The sequence below is a fragment of the Stenella coeruleoalba genome (genome assembly GCF_951394435.1).
Source record: "Stenella coeruleoalba genome assembly, contig: scaffold_189, whole genome shotgun sequence".
NCBI classification, from domain to species: Eukaryota; Metazoa; Chordata; class Mammalia; order Artiodactyla; family Delphinidae; genus Stenella; species Stenella coeruleoalba.
Genome location: NW_027646323.1, coordinates 124,079 through 137,095, shown reverse-complemented (window position 1 = coordinate 137,095; position 13,017 = coordinate 124,079). Strand labels below are relative to the sequence as shown.

Genomic DNA, 13,017 nt, shown 5'->3' with positions numbered 1-13,017 from the left:
TCCTTTCTTCAACTCGCTTTCTTGTGAGCTGGCCGCAACACCGCAGGATGGCTTCAGGCCCTAATCTGGTTCCGGCACGGCACGCTGAGCCTTTGGTTATTTCCTCTTCCTGGTGGGAAATGAGAGTTAAATTTGCCGGTCCAGACACCTCCAGCTAGTCTCTCATTGGTTCTCCCTATTCCTGTTCATCTTCCGCAGAAATTGCAAACTGGGCCAAACAGGAGGTTAAAGGCACTGACTCTCGAAGTCGGGAGAGTGTTAGTAAAGTGTCTGGAATGTTGCACCCGAGTACCAGTGGACCAAAACTGAGACATATTTGAACATGTCTCCGGATCACACGGTTGATCATACTCTTGGTTCCACATGCATGTTTTAGCTGAAGGAAGAATACCTTAAACGTGGAAAGTTGAGACCCGTGGGATGGGTACCATGCAATATGACTTCAAAGGGTCTTCATTTGCTCACCGAACCTCTCCAATCCTATCACTGCTGCGTTTATGCCCCTGTACACATGCTTGACTCTCTTTCGGACATAGCAATCCCTAGGTTTTAAGATACTTACTAGTCAGGTACATTCTTCGGTGTTTAATAAGGAGTTTTGAGTTCGTTTCGTTGAGCAAGGAGTAGCTCATGTCTATTCCATATTTTGCTTAAGGAACTTTATCTGTGCTCATTTCAATCTCTGGTTTTATGCAGCACCCCAACTCACCTTTCCCCTTAAGCAAGCATAAGTTGGTTTCCTAAATTTGAGACCACGTTCTGTTTTGGAATTCAGTTCCTGTGTAGCCAAGGTTACATTCCGTGTATTACTGATATCTTATGATGTTTCTTTTTCTGTGTGACCTATTTCAGTTAGAATCATCATACCTGAATCCACTCATTGTGCTGCTAAGGGCCTGATGACATAGATTTCATTGCTGAGTGATACTGCTTTGTACGTAAATACCACAACTTCTTTATCCATTTTTCACTTTCTGTGATGTTGAACTTGTACTGTAAACGAGGTTCTTGTAAACAGATCCGTCCAAAACTTTGGGGTGGCTGTGTCTTTTTGATTTTCATTTCCCTAAGCTATAGGACCATAAGTGGAAGTGCCCTAGGCTCTGTTGCTTTGTTTTTTAGATGTTTCAGGAAACACCATATACTTCTCCCCAGTGGCTGTTGGCAATTTACATCCCGCCCATCAGCATAACAAGGCTCCCAGTTCTCCATGGCCTGTCCTGCCTTTCTGGATTTTACACTTTTTTCAGATGGCCCTTTTGACCGGGGGGAAGTGAGACTTCATTGTAGTGCAGATTTCCTTTGCAAGCTTGCTTGGTTGGCCAAAAAGGGCCTATGCATTTTTTCCTGAATATATTCAGGAAAAAATGCATAGGCCCTTTTTGTCCAAGTGCATCATTGTGGACGTTCTGCCTCTTTTCCTATGCTTGAAATGCAATTCCAGTCTACGTCCTGAAATCGGTTTCCTGCAATTCTGCCCCGTTTTCAAGTCCTCTTGGCAGCCTTACTGCAGCATATTTTTGGACGATAGCTGTCATTTATAACTCTGCAGGTTTGTGAATTACAGTGCCCCTGAGCTCCTTTCCTCAACTCGGTTTCTTTTGAGCTGTCCGCAACACCGCAGGATGGCTTCAGGCCCTAATCTGGTTCCGGCACGGCACGCTGAGCCTTTGGTTATTTCCTCTTCCTGGTGGAAAATGAGAGTTAAATTTGCCCGTCCAGATACCTCCAGCTAGTCTCTCATTGGTTCTCCCTATTCCTGTTCATCTTCCGCAGAAAGTTCAACCTGGGCCAAACAGAAGGTTAAAGGGACTGACTTTCCAAGTCGGGAGAGGGTTAGTAAAGCATCTGGAATCTTGCACCCGAGTACCAGGGTACGAAAACTGAGACATATTTGAACACGTCTCCCGTTCACATGGTTGATCATCCTCTGGGTTCCACATGCATGTTTTAGCTGAAGGATGAATACCTTAAACCTGGAGAGTTGAGACCCGTGGAATGGGTACCATGCAATATGACTTCAAAGGGTCTTCATTTGCTCACCGAACCTCTCCAATCCTATCACTGCTGCGTTTATGCCCCTGTACACATGCTTGATTCTCTTTCGGAGACATAGCAATCCATAGGTTTTAAGATACTTACTAGTCAGGGACATTCTTAGGCGTTTAATATGCGGTGTTGAGTCTATTTCGTTGAGCAAGGAGTAGCTCTTGTCTATTCCATATTTGGCTTAAGGAACTTTAACTGTGCTCATTTCAATCTCTGGTTTTATGCAGCACCCCAACTCACCTTTGCCCTTAAGCAAGCATAAGTTGGTTTTCTAAATTTGAGACCCTGTTCTGTTCTGTAATTCAGTTCCTGTGTAGCCAAGTTTACATTCCATGTATTAGTGATATCTTATGATGTTTCTCTTTCTGTGTGACTTATTTCAGTTAGAATCATCATACCTGAGTCCACTCATTGTGCTGCTAAGGGCCTGATGACATAGATTTCATTGCTGAGTGATATTGCTTTGTAAGTAAATACCACAACTTCTTTATCCATTTTTCACTTTCTGTGATATTGAACTTGTACTGTAAACGAGGTTCTTGTAAACAGAGGCGTCCCAAACTTTGGGGTGGCTGTGTCTTTTTGATTTTAATTTCCCTAAGCTATAGGACCATAAGTGGAAGTGCACTAGGCTCTGTTGCTTTGTTTTTTAGATGTTTCAGGAAACACCATACACTTCTCCCGAGTGTCTGTTGGCAATTTACATCCCGCCCATCAGCATAACAAGGCTCCCAGTTCTCCATGGCCTGTCCTGCCTTTCTGGATTTTACACTTTTATCAGATGGCCCTTTTGACCGGGGGGAAGTGAGACTTCATTGTAGTGCAGATTTCCTTTGCAAGCTTGCTTGGTTGGCCAAAAAGGGCGTATGCGTTTCTTCCTGAATATATTCAGGAAAAAACGCATACGCCCTTTTTGGCCAAGTGCATCATTGTGGACGTTCTGCCTCTTTTCCTATGCTTTCAATGCAATTCCAGTCTACCTCCTGAAATCGGTTTCCTGCAATTCTGCCCCGCTTTCAAGTCCTCTTGGCAGCCTTACTTCAGTATATTTTTGGACGATAGCTGTCATTTATAACTCTGCAGGTTTGTGAATTACACTGCTCCTGAGCTGCTTTCTTCAACTCACTTTCTTGTGAGCTGGCCGCAACACTGCAGGATGGCTTCAGGCCCTAATTTGTTTCTGGCACGGCTCGCTGAGCCTTTGGTTATATCCTCTTCCTGGTGGGAAATGAGAGTTAAATTTGCCCGTCCAGACACCTCCAGCTAGTCTCTCATTGGTTTTCCCTATTCCTGTTCATCATCCGCAGAAATTGCAAACTGGGCCAAACAGGAGGTTAAAGGTGATGACTCTCCAAGTGGGGAGAGTCTTAGTAAAGCGTCTGGAATGTTGCACCCGAATACCAGGGTATGAAAACTGAGACATATTTGAACACGTCTCCCGATCACATGGTTGATTATACTCTAGGTTCCACATGCATGTTTTAGCTGAAGGAAGAATACCTTAAACCTGGGTAGTTGAAACCCATGGAATGGGTACCATGCAATATGACTTCAAAGGGTCTTCATTTGCTCACCGAACCTCTCCAATCCTATCACTGCTGTGTTTATGCCCCTGTACACATGCTTGATTCTCTTTCGGAGACATAGCAATCCATAGGTTTTAAGATACTTACTAGTCAGGGACATTCTTAGGCGTTTAATATGCGGTGTTGAGTCCATTTCGTTGAGCAAGGAGTAGCTCTTGTCTATTCCATATTTGGCTTAAGGAACTTTAACTGTGCTCATTTCAATCTCTGGTTTTATGCAGCACCCCAACTCACCTTTCCCCTTAAGCAAGCATAAGTTGGTTTTCTAAATTTGAGACACTGTTCTGTTTTGGAATTCAGTTCCTGTGTAGCCAAGTTTACATTCCGTGTATTAGTGATATCTTATGATGTTTCTTTTTCTGTGTGACTTATTTCAGTTAGATTCATGATACCTGAGTCCACTCATTGTGCTGCTAAGGGCCTGATGACATAGATTTCATTGCTGAGTGATATTGCTTTGTAAGTAAATACCACAACTTCTTTATGCATTTTTCACTTTCTGCGATGTTGAACTTGTACTGTAAACTAGGTTCTTGTAAAGAGAGCCGTTCCAAACTTTGGGGTGGCTGTGTCTTTTTGATTTTAATTTCCCTAAGCTATAGGACCATAAGTGGAAGTGCACTAGGCTCTGTTGCTTTGTTTTTTAGATGTTTCAGGAAACACCATACACTTCTCCAGAGTGTCTGTTGGCAATTTACATCCCGCCCATCAGCATAACAAGGCTCCCAGTTCTCCATGGCCTGTCCTGCCTTTCTGGATTTTACACTTTTTTCAGATGGCCCTTTTGACCGGGGGGAAGTGAGACTTCATTGTAGTGCAGATTTCCTTTGCAAGCTTGCTTGGTTGGCCAAAAAGGGCGTATGCGTTTTTTCCTGAATATATTCAGGAAAAAACGCATATGCCCTTTTAGGCCAAGTGCATCATTGTGGACGTTCTGCCTCTTTTCCTATGCTTTCAATGCAATTCCAGTCTACCTCCTGAAATCGGTTTCCTGCAATTCTGCCCCGCTTTCAAGTCCTCTTGGCAGCCTTACTTCAGTGTATTTTTGGACGATAGCTGTCATTTATAACTCTGCAGGTTTGTGAATTACAGTGCCCCTGAGCTCCTTTCTTCAACTCGCTCTCTTTTGAGCTGGCCGCAACACCGCAGGATGGCTTCAGGCCCTAATCTGGTTCCGGCACGGCACGCTGAGCCTTTGGTTATTTCCTCTTCCTGGTGGGAAATGAGAGTTAAATTTGCCCGTCCAGACACCTCCAGCTAGTCTCTCATTGGTTCTCCCTATTCCTGTTCATCTTCCGCAGAAATTGCAAACTGGGCCAAACAGGAGGTTAAAGGCGCTGACTCTCCAAGTGGGGAGAGTGTTAGTAAAACGTCTGGAATGTTGCACCCGAGTACCAGGGGAGGAAAACTGAGACATATTTGAACACGTCTCCCGTTCACACGGTTGATCATACTCTGGGTTCCACATGCATGTTTTAGCTGAAGGAAGAAAACCTTAAACCTGGAGAGTTGAGACCCGTGGAATGGGTACCATGCAATATGATTTCAAAGGGTCTTCATTTGCTCACCGAACCTCTCCAATCTTACCACTGCTGCGTTTATGCCCCTGTACACATGCTTGATTCTCTTTCGGAGACATAGCAATCCATAGGTTTTAAGATACTTACTAGTCAGGTACAGTCTCAGGCGTTTAATATGCGGTGTTGAGTCCATTTCGTTGAGCAAGGAGTAGCTCTTGTCTATTCCATATTTGGCTTAAGGAACTTTATCTGTGCTCATTTCAATCTCTGGTTTTATGCAGCACCCCAACTCACCTTTCCCCTTAAGAAAGCATAAGATGCTTTTCTAAATTTGAGACCCTGTTCTATTCTGTAATTCAGTTCCTGTGTAGCCAGGTTTTCATTCCGTGTATTACTGATATCTTATGATATTTCTTTTTCTGTGTGACTTATTTCAGTTAGAATCATCATACCTGAATCCACTCATTGTGCTGCTAAGGGCCTGATGACATAGATTTCATTGCTGAGTGATATTGCTTTGCAAGTAAATACCACAACTTCTTTATCCATTTTTCACTTTCTGCGATGTTGAACTTGTACTGTAAACGAGGTTCTTGTAAACAGAGGCGTCACAAACATTGGGGTGGCTGTGTCTTTTTGATTTTAATTTCCCTAAGCTATAGGATCATAAGTGGAAGTGCCCTTGGCTCTGTTGCTTTGTTTTTTAGGTGGAAGTGGAAGTGCCCTAGGCTCTGTTGCTTTGTTTTTTAGATGTTTCAGGAAACACCATACACTTCTCCTGAGTATCTGTTGGCAAATTACATCCCACCCATCAGCATAACAAGGCTCCCAGTTCTCCATGGCCTGTCCTGCCTTTCTGGATTTTACACTTTTTTCAGATGGCCCTTTTGACCGGGGGGAAGTGAGACTTCATTGTAGTGCAGATTTCCTTTGCAAGCTTGCTTGGTTGGCCAAAAAGGGCGTATGCGTTTTTTCCTGAATATATTCAGGAAAAAACGCATACGCCCTTTTTGGCCAAGTGCATCATTGTGGACGTTCTGCCTCTTTTCCTATGCTTTCAATGCAATTCCAGTCTACCTCCTGAAATCGGATTCCTGCAATTCTGTCCTGCTTTCAAGTCCTCTTGGCAGCCTTACTTCAGTATATTTTTGGACGATAGCTGTCACTTATAACTCTGCATGTTTGTGAATTACAGTGCCTCTGAGCTCCTTTCTTCAACTCGCTTTCTTTTTTGCTGGCCGCAACACCGCAGGATGGCTTCAGGCCCTAATCTGGTTCCGGCATGGCACGCTGAGCCTTTGGTTATTCCCTCTTCCTGGTGAGAAATGAGAGTTAAATTTGCCCGTCCAGACACCTCCAGCTGGTCTCTCATTGGTTCTCCCTATTCCTGTTCATCTTCCGCAGAAATTGCAAACTGGGCCAAACAGGAGGTTAAAGGCGCTGACTCTCCAAGTGGGGAGAGTGTTAGTTAAGCGTCCGGAATGTTGCACCCGAGTACCAGGGGAGGAAAACTGAGACATATTTGAACACGTCTCCCGTTCACACGGTTGATCATACTCTGGTTCCACATGCATGTTTTAGCTGAAGGAAGAATACCTTAAACCTGGAGAGTTGAGACCCGTGTAATGGGTACCATGCAATATGACTTCAAAGGGTCTTCATTTGCTCACCGAACCTCTCCAATCCTATCACTGCTGCGTTTATGCCCCTGTTCACATGCTTGATTCTCTTTCGGAGACATAGCAATCCATAGGTTTTAAGATACTTACTAGTCAGGTACATTCTTAGGCGTTTCATATGCGGTGTTGAGTCCATGTCGTTGAGCAAGGAGTAGCTCTTGTCTATTCCATATTTGGCTTAAGGAACTTTATCTGTGCTCATTTCAATCTCTGGTTTTATGCAGCACCCCAACTCACCTTTCCCCTTAAGCAAGCATAAGTTGGTTTTCTAAATTTGAGACCCTGTTCTGTTCTGTAATTCAGTTCCTGTGTAGCCAAGTTCACATTCCATGTATTACTGATATCTTAGGATGTTTCTTTTTCTGTGTGACTTATTTCAGTTAGAATCATCATACTTGAATCCACTCATTGTGCTGCTAAGGGCCTCTTGACATAGATTTCATTGCTGAGTGATATTGCTTTGTAAGTAAATACCACAACTTCTTTATCCATTTTTCACTTTCTGCGATGTTGAACTTGTACTGTAAACGAGTTTCTTTAAAAGAGAGCCGTTCCATACTTTGGGGTGGCTGTGTCTTTTTGATTTTAATTTCCCTAAGCTATAGGACCATAAGTGGAAGTGCCCTAGGCTCTGTTGCTTTGTTTTTTAGATGTTTCAGGAAACACCATACACTTCTCCCAAGTGTCTGTTAGCAATTTACATCCCGCCCATCAGCATAACAAGGTTCCCAGTTCTCCATGGCCTGTCCTGCCTTTCTGGATTTTACACTTTTTTCAGATGGCCCTTTTGACCGGGGGGAAGTGAGACTTCATTGTAGTGCAGATTTCCTTTGCAAGCTTGCTTGGTTGGCCAAAAAGGGCGTATGCGTTTTTTCCTGAATATATTCAGGAAAAAACGCATACGCCCTTTATGGCCAAGTGCATCATTGTGGACGTTCTGCCTCTTTTCCTATGCTTTCAATGCAATTCCAGTCTAACTCCTGAAATCGGTTTCCTGCAATTCTGCCCCGCTTTCAAGTCCTCTTGGCAGCCTTACTTCAGTATATTTTTGGACGATAGCTGTCCCTTATAACTCTGCATGTTTGTGAATTACAGTGCCCCTGAGCTCCTTTCTTCAACTCGCTTTCTTTTGAGCTGTCCGCAACACCGCAGGATGGCTTCAGGCCCTAATCTGTTTCCGGCACGGCACGCTGAACCTTTGGTTATTTCCTCTTCCTGGTGGGAAATGAGAGTTAAATTTGCCCGTCCAGGCACCTCCAGCTAGTCTCTCATTAGTTCTCTCTATTCCTGTTCATCTTCCTCAGAAATTGCAAACTGGGCCAAACAGGTGGTTAAAGGCGCTGACTCTCCAAGTGGGGAGAGTGTTAGTAAAGCGTCTGGAATGTTGCACCCGAGTACCAGGGGAGGAAAACTGAGACATATTTGAACACGTCTCCCGATCACATGGTTGATCATACTCTAGGTTCCACATGCATGTTTTAGCTGAAGGAAGAATACCTTAAACCTGGGTAGTTGAAACCCGTGGAATGGGTACCATGCAATATGACTTCAAAGGGTCTTCATTTGCTCACCAAACCTCTCCAATCCTATCACTGCTGCGTTTATGCCCCTGTACACATGCTTCATTCTCTTTCGGAGACTTAGCAATCCATAGGTTTTAAGATACTTACTAGTCAGGTACATTCTTAGGCGTTTAATATGCGGTGTTGAGTCCATTTCGTTGAGCAAGGAGTAGCTCTTGTCTATTCCATACTTGGCTTAAGGAACTTTATCTGTGCTCATTTCAATCTCTGGTTTTATGCAGCACCCCAACTCACCTTTCCCCTTAAGCAAGCATAAGTTGGTTTTCTAAATTTGAGACCCTGTTCTGTTTTAGAATTCAGTTCCTGTGTAGCCAAGTTTACATTCTGTGTATTACTGATATCTTATGATGTTTCTTTTTCTGTGTGACTTATTTCAGTTAGAATCATCATACCTGAATCCACTCATTGTGCTGCTAAGGGCCTGATGACATAGATTTCATTGCTGAGTGATATTGCTTTGTAAGTAAATACCACAACTTCTTTATCCATTTTTCACTTTCTGCGATGTTGAACTTGTACTGTAAACGAGGTTCTTGTAAACAGAGCCATTCCATACTTTGGGGTGGCTGTGTCTTTTTGATTTTAACTTCCCTAAGCTATAGGACCATAAGTGGAAGTGCCCTAGGCTCTGTTGCTTTGTTTTTTAGATGTTTCAGGAAACACCATACACTTCTCCCAAGTGTCTGTTAGCAATTTACATCCCGCCCATCAGCATAACAAGGTTCCCAGTTCTCCATGGCCTGTCCTGCCTTTCTGGATTTTACACTTTTTTCAGATGGCCCTTTTGACTGGGGGGAAGTGAGACTTCATTGTAGTGCAGATTTCCTTTGCAAGCTTGCTTGGTTGGCCAAAAAGGGCGTATGCGTTTTTTCCTGAATATATTCAGGAAAAAACGCATACGCCCTTTTAGGCCAAGTACATCATTGTGGACGTTCTGCCTCTTTTCATATGCTTTCAATGCAATTCCAGTCTACCTCCTGAAATCGGTTTCCTGCAATTCTGCCCCGCTTTCAAGTCCTCTTGGCAGCCTTACTTCAGTATATTTTTGGACGATAGCTGTCACTTATAACTCTGCATGTTTGTGAATTACAGTGCCACTGAGCTCCTTTCTTCAACTCGCTTTCTTTTGAGCTGTCCGCAACACCGCAGGATGGCTTCAGGCCCTAATCTGGTTCCGGCACGGCACGCTGAACCTTTGGTTATTTCCTCTTCCTGGTGGGAAATGAGAGTTAAATTTGCCCGTCCAGACACCTCCAGCTAGTCTCTCATTGGTTCTCCCTATTCCTGTTCATCTTCCGCAGAAATTGCAAACTGGGCCAAACAGGAGGTTAAAGGCGCTGACTCTCCAAGTGGGGAGAGTGTTAGTAAAGCGTCTGGAATGTTGCACCCGAGTACCAGGGGAGGAAAACTGAGACATATTTGAACACGTCTCCCTTTCCCACGGTTGATCATACTCTGGGTTCCACATGCATGTTTTAGCTGAAGGAAGAATACCTTAAACCTGGAGAGTTGAGACCCGTGGAATGGGTACCATGCAATATGACTTCAAAGGGTCTTCATTTGCTCACCGAACCTCTCCAATCCTATCACTGCTGCGTTTATGCCCCTGTACACATGCTTGATTCTCTTTTGGAGACATAGCAATCCATAGATTTTAAGATACTTACTAGTCAGGTACATACTTAGGCGTTTAATATGGGGTGTTGAGTCCATTTCGTTGAGCAAGGAGTAGCTCTTGTCTATTCCATATTTGGCTTAAGGAACTTTATCTGTGCTCATTTCAATCTCTGGTTTTATGCAGCACCCCAACTCACCTTTCCCCTTAAACAAGCATAAGTTGGTTTTCTAAATTTGAGACCCTGTTCTGTTTTGGAATTCAGTTCCTGTGTAGCCAAGTTTACATTCCGTGTGTTAGTGATATCTTATGATGTTTCTTTTTCTGTGTGACTTATTTCAGTTAGAATCATCGTACCTGAATCCACTCATTATGCTGCTACGGGCCTGATGACATAGATTTCATTGCTGAGTGATACTGCATTGTACGTAAGTACCACAAGTTATTTATCCATTTTTCACATTCTGTGATATTGAACTTGTACGGTAAACGAGGTTCTTGTAAACAGAGGCGTCCCAAACTTTGGGGTGGCTGTGTCTTTTTGATTTTAATTTCCCTAAGCTATAGGATCATAAGTGGAAGTGCCCTAGGCTCTGTTGCTTTGTTTTTTAGATGTTTCAGGAAACACCATACACTTCTCCCAAGTGTCTGTTGGCAATTTACATCCCGCCCATCAGCATAACAAGGCTCCCAGTTCTCCATGGCCTGTCCTGCCTTGTTGGATTTTACACTTTTTTCAGATGGCCCTTTTGACCGGGGGTAAGTGAGACTTCATTGTAGTGCAGATTTCCTTTGCAAGTTTGCTTGGTTGGCCAAAAAGGGCGTATGCGTTTTTTCCTGAATATATTCAGGGAAAAACGCATACGCCCATTTTGGCCAAGTGCATCATTGTGGACATTCTGCCTCTTTTCCTATGCTTTCAATGCAATTCCAGTCTACCTCCTGAAATCGGTTTCCTGCAATTCTGCCCCGCTTTCAAGTCCTCTTGGCAGCCTTACTTCAGTATATTTTTGGACGATAGCTGTCATTTATAACTCTGCAGGTTTGTGAATTACAGTGTCCCTGAGCTCCTTTCTTCAACTCGCTTTCTTGTGACCTGGCTGCAACACCGCAGGATGACTTCAGGCCCTAAACTGGTTCCAGCACGGCACGCTGAGCCTTTGGTTAATTCCTCTTCCTGGTGGGAAATGAGAGTTAAATTTGCCCGTCCAGACACCTCCAGCTAGTCTCTCATTGGTTCTCGCTATTCCTGTTCATCTTCCGCAGAAATTACAAACTGGGCCAAACAGGAGGTTAAAGGCGCTGACTCTCCAAGTTGGTAGAGTGTTAATAAAGCGTCTGGTTGTTGCACCGGAGTACCAGTACAAAAACTGAGACATACTTGAACACGTGTCCCGATCACATGGTTGATCATACTCTAGGTTCCACATGCATGTTTTAGCTGAAGGAAGAATACCTTAAACCTGGGTAGTTGAAACCCATGGAATGGGTACCATTCAATATGACTTCAAAGGGTCTTCATTTGCTCACCAAACCTCTCCAATCCTATCACTGCTGCGTTTATGCCCCTATACACATGCTAGATTGTCTTTCGGAGACATAGCAATCCATAGGTTTTAAGATACTTACTAGTCAGGTACATTCTTAGGCGTTTAATATGCGGTGTTGAGTCCATTTCGTTGAGCAAGGTGTAGCTCTTGTCTATCCCATATTTGGCTTAAGGAACTTTATCTGTGCTCATTTCAATCTCTGGTTTTATGCAGCATCCCAACTCACCTTTCCCCTTAAGCAAGCATAAGTTGGTTTTCTAAATTTGAGACCCTGTTCTGTTTTGGAATTCAGTTCCTGTGTAGCCAAGTTTACATTCCGTGTATTAGTGATATCTTATGATGTTTCTTTTTCTGTGAGACTTATTTCAGTTAGAATCATCGTACCTGAATCCACTCATTATGCTGCTAAGGGCCTGATGACATAGATTTCATTGCTGAGTGATACTGCATTGTACGTAAGTACCACAAGTTCTTTATCCATTTTTCACTTTCTGTGATATTGAACTTGTATGGTAAACGAGGTTCTTGTAAACAAAGGCGTCCCAAACTTTGGGGTGGCTGTGTCTTTTTGATTTTAATTTCCCTAAGCTATAGGACCATAAGTGGAAGTGCCCTAGGCTCTGTTGCTTTGTTTTTTAGATGTTTCAGGAAACACCATACACTTCTCCCGAGTGTCTGTTGGCAATTTACATCTCGCCCATCAGCATAACAAGGCTCCCAGTTCTCCATGGCCTGTCCTGCCTTTCTGGATTTTACACTTTTTTCAGATGGCCCTTTTGACCGGGGGGAAGTGAGACTTCATTGTAGTGCAGATTTCCTTTGCAAGTTTGCTTGGTTGGCCAAAAAGGGCGTATGCGTTTTTTCATGAATATATTCAGGAAAAAACGCATACGCCCTTTTAGGCCAAGTGCATCATTGTGGACATTCTGCCTCTTTTCCTATGCTTTCAATGCAATTCCAGTCTACCTCCTGAAATCGGTTTCCTACAATTCTGCCCCGCTTTCAAGTCCTCTTCGCAGCCTTACTTCAGTATATTTTTGGAGGATAGCTGTCATTTATAACTCTGCAGGTTTGTGAATTACAGTGCCCCTGAGCTCCTTTCTTCAACTCGCTTTCTTTTGAGCTGGCCGCAACACCGCAGGATGTCTTCAGGCCCTAATCTGGTTCCGGCACGGCACGCTGAGCCTTTGGTTAATTCCTCTTCCTGGTTGGAAATGAGAGTTAAATTTGCCCATCCAGACACCTCCAGCTAGTCTCTCATTGGTTCTCCCTATTCCTGTTCGTTTCCGCAGAAATTGCAAACTAGGCCAAACAGGAGATTAAAGGTGCTGTCTCTCCAAGTGGGGAGAGTGTTAGTAAAGCGTCTGTAATGTTGCACCCGAGTACCAGGGTACGAAAACTGAGACATATTTGAACACGTCTCCCAATCACAAGG

General features: G+C 43.7%; 1 long non-coding RNA gene across 1 annotated transcript in view; it reads left to right on the top strand.

The window, feature by feature from the left end:
• LOC307181171 overlaps positions 1-12,040 on the top strand; it is a 427,460-nt gene extending 415,420 nt beyond the window's left edge. The window contains exon 3 of the long non-coding RNA XR_013826062.1: positions 11,952-12,040. This is a non-coding gene — a long non-coding RNA (uncharacterized lncRNA). The remainder of the gene's footprint in view (positions 1-11,951) is intronic.
• Positions 12,041-13,017: the final 977 nt, after the last annotated feature.